This window comes from Physeter macrocephalus, chromosome 6 (genome assembly GCF_002837175.3).
Source record: "Physeter macrocephalus isolate SW-GA chromosome 6, ASM283717v5, whole genome shotgun sequence".
NCBI classification, from domain to species: domain Eukaryota; kingdom Metazoa; phylum Chordata; class Mammalia; order Artiodactyla; family Physeteridae; genus Physeter; species Physeter macrocephalus.
Genome location: NC_041219.1, coordinates 85,186,882 through 85,195,609, shown reverse-complemented (window position 1 = coordinate 85,195,609; position 8,728 = coordinate 85,186,882). Strand labels below are relative to the sequence as shown.

Here is an 8,728-nt window from a genome sequence, read left to right as displayed (position 1 = left end):
TGGGGGGGGGGGGGGGGGGGGGGCGGTGGGCAGCGTGGGGGAAAGGAAAGGAACCCTGCCCAGTGGGGATTCATGAAGTCCTCTGAAGTCTCCAGGACGGGACTCTTCCTGAGCAAATGGTGTGTGTGTGTGTGTGTGTGTGTGTGTGTGTGTGTGTGTGTGTGTGTGTGTGTGTGTTGGGTTGGGGATAAGATCTGTTTGTTGGGTTGGGGATAAGATCTGTTTGGAGAAAGGTTTTTTAAATAAATTTATTTATTTATTTATTTTTGGCTGTGTTGGGTCAGGTCTTCGTTGCTGCGTGGACTTTCTCTAGTTGCGGCGAGCGGTGGCTTCTCTTGTTGCAGAGCATGGGCTCTAGGCGTGCGGGCTTCAGTAGTTGTGGCACGCAGGCTCAGTAGTTGTGGCTCACAGGCTCTAGAGCACAGGCTCAGTAGTTGCGGCACACAGGCTTAGTTGCTCCGCAGCATGTGGGATCTTCCTGGACCAGGGCTTGAACCCATGTCCCCTGCATTGGCAGGCGGATTCTTAACCACTGCACCACCAGGGAGGTCCCGAGAAAGATGTTTTTAAAAAAAATTTTTTTAAAGATCTTGATTATGGTTTTTAATTTTCTTAAAAGACCCTTCAACTTTGATTTCTGAAAGAAATTTCATCGCCATTGTGTTCTCTGCTTTTTTGATCTTTATTCTTTTGCAGTTCAAGAAAGTATTGTTTAGAAGTTGAGAGTGATTTTATACTTATAAATAGGACCCCGTGGGTATGCTCTGTAAATTGGAATTCTTGACAGTGTGGAAAACCAGCTCTTTTATGGTAACGCTGGGAGCTGTGGGGTAAGTTTGTGAACTTTTGGGTAAGCAAGAGCGGCCTTATATAATTAAGTCCTGAGAACTGTGTTGCTGAAGCTCTGTGATCTAGTTTGTGTCCTGACCTAACCCTACCCCCATCTCCTACTGTGAGCAAGCTCTTTGCAGTGGGAGTGGCGAAATTGTTTTTTCTTTCTTTTTTTTAACCCACGTGACCAGTAAACAAGGGTTTAATAGTCCCATTATTCCTTCTCACTTGTTACATTTCTAATCCTGTGGAGAACAGAGAAGAAGTAAAGTTCCAAAGGTAGGTGAAATCTGATGTACATCCCCAAACAAGAATTCCTCAGGTAACATTTTTCCTTTCTCTTTGTGGAATCTCATATACTGATATGAAATGAAGTATGATATATATATGTGTGTATATATACATTTACTATATTTCATATATATGTGTGTGTGTGTGTGTGTGTATATATTTATTTATTTATTTATTTATTTATTTATTTATTTATGTATGCCAGTACAAGGCATCAGCTGCTGGAGTATTTGCTAATTTTTTCCCACTTGGCAGAGGGATTGAGTCAGCTTTTGGGATGAGACTGAGTTTGGAAAATCTTTTAAGTTTTATGCTTGGACAATGTAGCATCTTCAAAAAGAGTTTGAGGTAACTTATAGTAAAAGACATATATACAAAAAAGTTATTAAAATGCAGATGGAAACATAAAAAGAAATAGAAAATCAAAGTGATGAAAGAGAGCAGAGAAGAAAAAAATGCTGTCTACAAGGACTAACAGAATTACTATGATTGAACATTAAATTTGGCCTTAAACTTCTAAGATAATATGCAGAACTAGATAATTTAAAAATAATCAATAGTATACTATTTACTTAGAAAAGACAAAATCTTCCCTGGTACTAAATGCATGACAGGATTTATCATGTGGGATCTTGCACAGTGTATAGATGCACAGTGTTCTTGATAAGAATTTTATAGCAAACACAGAAGTGATTTTCTTCACACTGTTTCTTTTCTTCTCTTTTTAATAAAAGCGGTATTTTTATTTTTCTAATTTGAGTTGAGAACACACAGGTAGATGGTTCAATGAATTTTCACAAAATTAGTACTTCTGTTAACAGCCACACAGGTCAAGTAATAGAACATTATGAGCACTGTAAACAACCCACTAATACCTTTCTCAATCGTGGACCCCTACCTCCTCCCCAAAGGTAACAAGTAATCTTTTGTAGCAACCTAGATTAGTTTTGTCTCTTTAAAACTTTGTGTAGATGGAATAATATGGTATGTGTTCTTTTGTGTCACAGTATTATGTTTATGAGATTCATTCATGTAATTGTGTGTAGCTATAGTTTGTTTTTGTCACCGTATAGCATTCCATTACAGAACATATCTCAACTTATTTATCCATTCTACTCTTTGTGCATGTTTGGGTTGTTTCCAGCTTTTGGCTATCACAAATAATGCTGCTGCAAACCCATCTTATGGTGCATATATTTTGTTGTTGTTGTTAAATACCTAAAATGGAATCTATGAGTATAGAGAAAGTGGATCTTTATCTTCAATAGATAATGACAAACTGTTTTTTTCAAATTGATTGAATGAATTTACTCTTTCAATAGCAGTGCTTGATTGTTCTTGCCAACACTTGACATAGTCAGCCTTTTTCAGTTAAAACATTATGGTGGGTGCATAGTGGCATCTAACTGTGATAAACAATTGTTGGCTTGAGTATGTCAACTGAAAGAAAAACACACAATGTAAGAGCTGTGAGTTGAATTTATTCAAGGTCTTACTGAGGACTATAGCCTGGAGACAGCCTCTCAGACAGCTCTGAGAAACTGCTCCAAAGGGGTAGGGGGAGAAGCCAGTATATGTATGATTTTGGCTAGGGAATGTGTGCAGTCAAGCATACATCTTGGTAAAATGTTACTACTAATCGTGAGGATCAGATATCTTACTTAATGATTTTAGTGTTTATCTCTGTATGAGAAGATGCAAGAATCTGGGTTCATTAAAATTTTCCCCCCTGAGATATCTCTGTCTATCTAAGGCGTCTGTTTTTCCAAAGCATAGAGTGCCTTATCACATTTTTCATCCTGAATTCTTTTCAGGGTGTACTGCCGGTCAGTGACTGCAGAGACTAATGACTTGATCCTTGTAGAGCTGGATGGTGGGCAACATTCTTTGTTTTAAAGTAACACCTAGTCTGTACGCCCAATGTGAGAGCAAAGAATGTCACGATGGATCTATCGGTCCATGAATCCATGTGCTCTTAGGATCAGTGACTAGACTGATTGGAGCTTATAGCCATGCCCAGGTCTGAAGATTTAAAAGAAGGGAATAAAAGCTATTCTTTACTTTGCCATGTGCTATGGTGCAGAGAGAGAAGTCTTCTGCTTGAGACTGAAGAGAGTCAGGGTGAACCAGTATGGCCCAACGTCGTGATAAAAAGCAGATAGAAATGACTAAGGATGTTGCTGTACCTGGAGTTGCACATATTGTGAAAAAGTGGAAGTGGTAGGGCTCAGGGAGAAAGGCCCAGAATGGCAATAATAAAACAACAACCACCAAAATAATACTAATAATATCTAACAATTACATAGTGCTTTACACGCGTTAACTCATTTAACTCGCCCAACAAATCACTGAAGGGTTCTTTTCCCATTTTGAAGATGAGCACACAGGTAGAGAGGTTAATTCACTTGCCCAAGGCCACACAACAAGTAAATGGTAAAGCCTGATTTGAACCCAAGTAATCTGGCTTCAGAATCCATGCTCATATTTCTATGTTATCCACAAAGTCAGGGTTGGGGACAGGGGAACTCATGCAGAGAGATTCTTGGAAAGGAATAAAAGGAAAAGTAGGCAGGGAATTAGCCATGTAGTCTCATTGGTATCATAACAGACTCCAAAAAAAGTGTTCTGAGTAATGGAATATGTTCTGCACTGTTGCTGAAGAGGAAAATCATGGAAGCCTGAAACACCTCCAGGTTTGGATATGAGAGTCTTCAGCACACCCCAAGCACAATGACTGGGTGGGGAAGCCCAGTTTAGCAGAGAGCGTAAAGCACTGAGGATTGCCAATCTCCCTAGGATGTTCCCTTGGTTTTCCCTTTCATTTTCACACCTGTGTCAGGTCTTTGTGGTTTGCTCTACTGACAGACAGATGGCATAGCATCATGGCTAGTTTCTGTTGGGTTTCCAGGTTGTAGAGAAACCAATCAGGGGTAGTAGTCAATATTAACATTTCTAATATCCGTACCAATGGCTTGTGACCCTATGTTCACCCCAGATTCCAAGGCAACCAGAGAGGTCAATTCATGGGGCCCCAAACCTTCCTGCTTCCTCCCTGGGGCCCTGTCACTGACCAAGACCTGGGCTGGTGAGGATGGGATCTGGAGACTGATGATGGGGAGGGAGGAGCAAAGAAGGAACACCCTGGTGGGTGCTTAGGCAGAGATTAAGCCATCTCTGCTTCCTCCTGGAGCCTCTGGACACTTCCTACTTCTCCACACCTTTTTATACCTTTCTTTCCTCTTCCCCTAGACTGTACTTTTTCCCCCCATGCTTACATTGCCCCATCCACAAAAATAAATACCCTTCCCTTGGAGAAGAGCTCACTCTGCTAAGTGGGGAGAGCAGAAAGGGACTCTCAGGCTGGGGGATGGCCAGATGACCTCTATAGTTCATTGTAGATAGTCCCAGGATGAAGTCTGCAAGACAGAATGGGCCAATGACTTCACTGTTGGTAAAGAAAAGTCTCAGGGGAAACACCTACAGAGTCATGTTTAGATTTGAGCATCTTCATCCCAAGGAGGTGGCTCAGTGACGACACCTGCTAAGCAGAGCTCAGCTCTCAGTATTGCCCATCTCTCTGAGGCTTCTCTCAGGCTTTCCCTTTCTTTCTTCCAATCTCCTTCAGGTGGTTCTAGTTGTTCAGCCTCAGGACTGATGACACAGGTGGATTTTTCCCCCCATCTTTGCAAACACTTGTTATCCCTTGTCTTTTTGATAACAGCCATTCTAACATGAAGTGATAGGTTTGATTTGCATTTCCCTGATGATTAGTGATATTGAGCATCTTTTCATGTACCTTTTGGTCATTTATATGACTTCTTTGGAAAAATGTCCATTCAGATTCTCTGCCCATTTTTTAATTGGATTTTTTTTTTGCTATTGAGTTTTATGAGTTCCTTATATATTTTGGATATTAACTCCTTAGCAGATACATGGTTTGCAGATATTCTATATTCTCTCATTCTATAGGTTGCCTTTCTTCCCTGTTGCGTCTCCCTCCCTCCCACCCTCCCTATCCCACCCCTCTAGGTGGTCACAAACCACCTAGCTGATCTCCCTGTGCCATGTGGCTGCTTCCCACTAGCTATCCACCCTATAGGTTGCTTTTTCATTTTGTTAGTTGTTTCTTTCATTGTACAGAAACTTTCTAGTCTGATGTCCCACTTATTTTTGCCTTTATTGCTTTTGCTTTTGGTATCATATCCAAACACATTGTTGCCAAGACCAATGTCAAGGAATTTTTCCCTGTGTTTTCTTCTAGGAGTTTTATGGTTTCAGGTGTTACATTTAAGTCTTTAATCCATTTTGAATTAATTTCTGTGAGTGGTGAAAATAGGGTCCAATTTCCTTCTTTTATGTGTGAATATTCCACCACCATTTATTGAGGAGATAATCCTTTCCCCACTGGCTTCTTTATCAAATATTAGTTGACCATATATGTGTGGGTTTATTTCTGGGCTCTTGATTCTGTTCCATTGGTCAATGTGTCTATTTTTATGCCGGTACTATATTGCTTTGATTACTGTAGCTTTGTAGTATAGTTTGAATTCAGGAATTGTGAAGTCTCCAGCTTTATTCTGCTTTCTCAGAATTGCATTAGTTGTTCAGGGTCTCTTGTGGTTCCATAAGAATATTAGGATTGTTTTTTCTATTTCTGTGAAAAATGACATTGGAATTTTGATAGGGATCATATTGAATCTATAGATGGTTTGGGTAGTATGGACATTTAACAATATGAATTCTTGGGACTTCCCTGGTGACACAGTGGTTAAGAATCCACCTGCCAATGCATGGGACATGGGTTCAAGCCCTGGTCCGGAAAGATCCCACATGCCACGGAGCAACTAAGCCCGTGTGCCACAACTACTGAGCCTGCGCTCTAGAGCCCGCGAGCCACAACTACTGAAGGCCGCACTCCTAGAGCCCGTGCTCCGCAACAAGAGAAGGCACCACAATGAGAAGCCCTCGCACCACAACAAAGAGTAACCCCCACTCACTGCAACTAGAGAAAGCCCACATGCAGCAATGAAGATCCAACACAGCCATAAATAAATAAATAAATAAATAAATAAATAAATAAATAAAATTAAAAGAAAAAAACCCCAAAAATAATATGGGGCTTCCCTGGTGGCGCAGTGGTTGAGAATCCGCCTGCCGATGCAGGGGACACGGGTTCGTGCCCCAGTCCAGGAAGATCCTACATGCCATGGAGTGGCTGGGCCTGTGAGCCATGGCCGCTGAGCCTGTGCATCTGGAGCCTGTGCTCTGCAATGGGAGAGGCCACAACAGTGAGAGGACCACATACCACACACACACACACAAAAAAATGATAATAATATGAATTGTTCTGATTTATGAATATGAGATATCTTTCCATTTGTTTGTGTCTTCTACAGTTTCTTTAGTCAAGTCTTGTAGTTTTCAGTGTATAGTTCTTTCACCTCCTTGGTTAAATTATTCCTAAGTATTTTCTTGTTTTTGATACTATGGTAAATAGAATTTTTCTTTTTCAGATAGTTCATTGTTAGTGTATAGAAATGCAACTCATTTTTTCTGTGTTTCTTTTTTTTAATCCTGAAACTTTACTGAATTTTTTCATTAGTTCTAACAGATTTTTGTGGAGTGTTTAGCATTTTCTATATACAAGATCATATTATCTGCACATGGAGATAATTTTACTTCTTCCTTTCTGATTTGGATGCCTTTTATTCTTTCTCATGCCTGATTGCTCTAGCTAGGGCTTCTAGTACTACATTGAATAGGAGTGGTGAGAGTGGGCACCTTGTCTTGCTCCTGATCTTAGAGGAAAAAGCCTTCAGTCTAACCACTGAGTGTGATGTTAGCTGTGGGCTTGTCATATATGGCCTTTATTATGTTGAAGCATGTTCCTTCTATACCCAATTTGTTGAGAGTTTTCATCCTGAAAGGATGTTGAATTTTGTCAAATGCTTTTTCTGCATCTATTGAGATGATCATATGATATTAATCTTTCCGTTAATGTGCTATGTCACATTTATTAATACATTCTTGTGTATATTCAACCATCCTTGCATCTCAGGGATTTTAAACTGGGAATTTTCCTAGGACTATCCCATCTAATTACTAGATCCTAGGGCATCTGCCTCTTGCATATTTCAAATTCTTCCCTTCCTGCTCATACCTGTTTCATGTTCAACTCTTCTGCCTCCTGTCTGTCTTTGCTCAGATGTTGCTTTCTCAGTGAGGCCTACTCTGATCACAATATTTAATGCTGCAAACTGCCCCCGCTTCAGCCCTCTTGATCCCCCTTACTCTGCTATTTTTCTTTATTTTTGGTTGTGAGGTGTGGCATGTGGGATCTTAGTTCCCCGACCTAGGATCGAACCCATGCCCCCTGAAGTGGAAGCATGGAGTCTTAACCACTGGACCACCAGGGAAGTCCCTGCTTTTTTTTTTTTTCCAAAGTGCATACCCTCTTATAACATATTTATTATGTCTATTTTATTTATTTAAAAACTTTATTGAGGTATAATTCACACATACAATTCACCCATTTAAAGTATACAATTCATTAGCTCTTAGTATATTCACAGAATTGTGTGACCATCACTACAATCAATTTTAGAACATTTTCATTACTTCCAAAAGAATTCCCTTACACGTTAGCAGTCACCCTCCCTATTTTCCCCCAACTCCCTCAATCCAGTCCTAGGCAACCACTCACCTACTTTCTGTTTCTATAGGTTTGCCTATGCTGGAAATTTCATATAAATTGAATAATACAATATGTGATCTTTTTCAACTAAGCATAATGTTTTCAAGGTTCCAGTGCAGCTATACCATTTTACGTTGCCATCAGCAGTATATGAGTGGTCAGCACCTAACAGTGCCTGGCACACAGTGGGTGCTCAAAAAATGTTGATTGAATGCATAAAGGACAAAATTCAGGACACAATCTACATTCGTTTTTATTTTTGGCTGCGTTGGGTCTTTGTTGCTTCACGCAGGCTTTCTCTAGTTGCGGCGAGCAGGGGCTACTCTTCGTTACGGTGCATGGGCTTCTCATTGTGGTGGCTTCTCTTGTTGCGGAGCATGGGCTCTAGGCACGTGAGCTTCACTAGTTACGGCACATGGGCTCAGTAGCTGTGGCTTGTGGGCTCTAGAGCGCAGACTCAGTAGTTGTGGCGCACGGGCTTATTTGCTCCGTGGCATGTGGGATCTTCCCAGACCAGGGATCGAACCCATGTCCCCTGCATTGGCAGGCGGACTCTCAACCACTGTGCCACCAGGGAAGTCCTACATTCTTTAGTATGCCAACCAAGGGCTTTCATGATCAGGCCGCTACCTGTCTTTGCAGCATCACCTCTTGCTACTCCATGGCATATAGCCTTATAAACCTCTGTGCCGTCTCCCATCCTGTTCCTGCTGCCTGAGGTATGCTTCTTTTCATTCTGCTTAGTGCGCTGAGCTTCTGTTCACCTCAAATGCTACCTCTTCCATGACACCTTGGGCAAAAATAAGCACTTTCTCTTGTTGTCCTTTCCATATTTTCTTAATAATTTATTTCTATTTTTGGGCTTCCCTGGTGGCGCAGTGGTTGAGAGTCCGCCTGCCGATGCAGGGGACA

At 41.0% G+C, this 8,728-nt stretch overlaps 1 protein-coding gene across 7 annotated transcripts in view; it reads left to right on the top strand.

The window, feature by feature from the left end:
* The window catches only part of LOC102988625 (17-beta-hydroxysteroid dehydrogenase type 6), a 33,881-nt gene that overhangs the window by 9,012 nt on the left and 16,141 nt on the right, over positions 1-8,728 (top strand). The window contains exon 3 of one of the 7 annotated variants that reach the window (XM_028491227.1): positions 1,090-1,153. The exons of 4 other annotated variants lie outside the window; for them this stretch is intronic. The gene's annotated coding sequence lies outside the window, so the exon portion shown is untranslated. Of the gene's footprint in view, positions 1-238; positions 831-1,089; positions 1,154-8,728 lie in introns of those variants that run through there. 2 more of the 7 variants (XM_028491231.2, XM_028491230.2) reach the window with 2 other exon arrangements.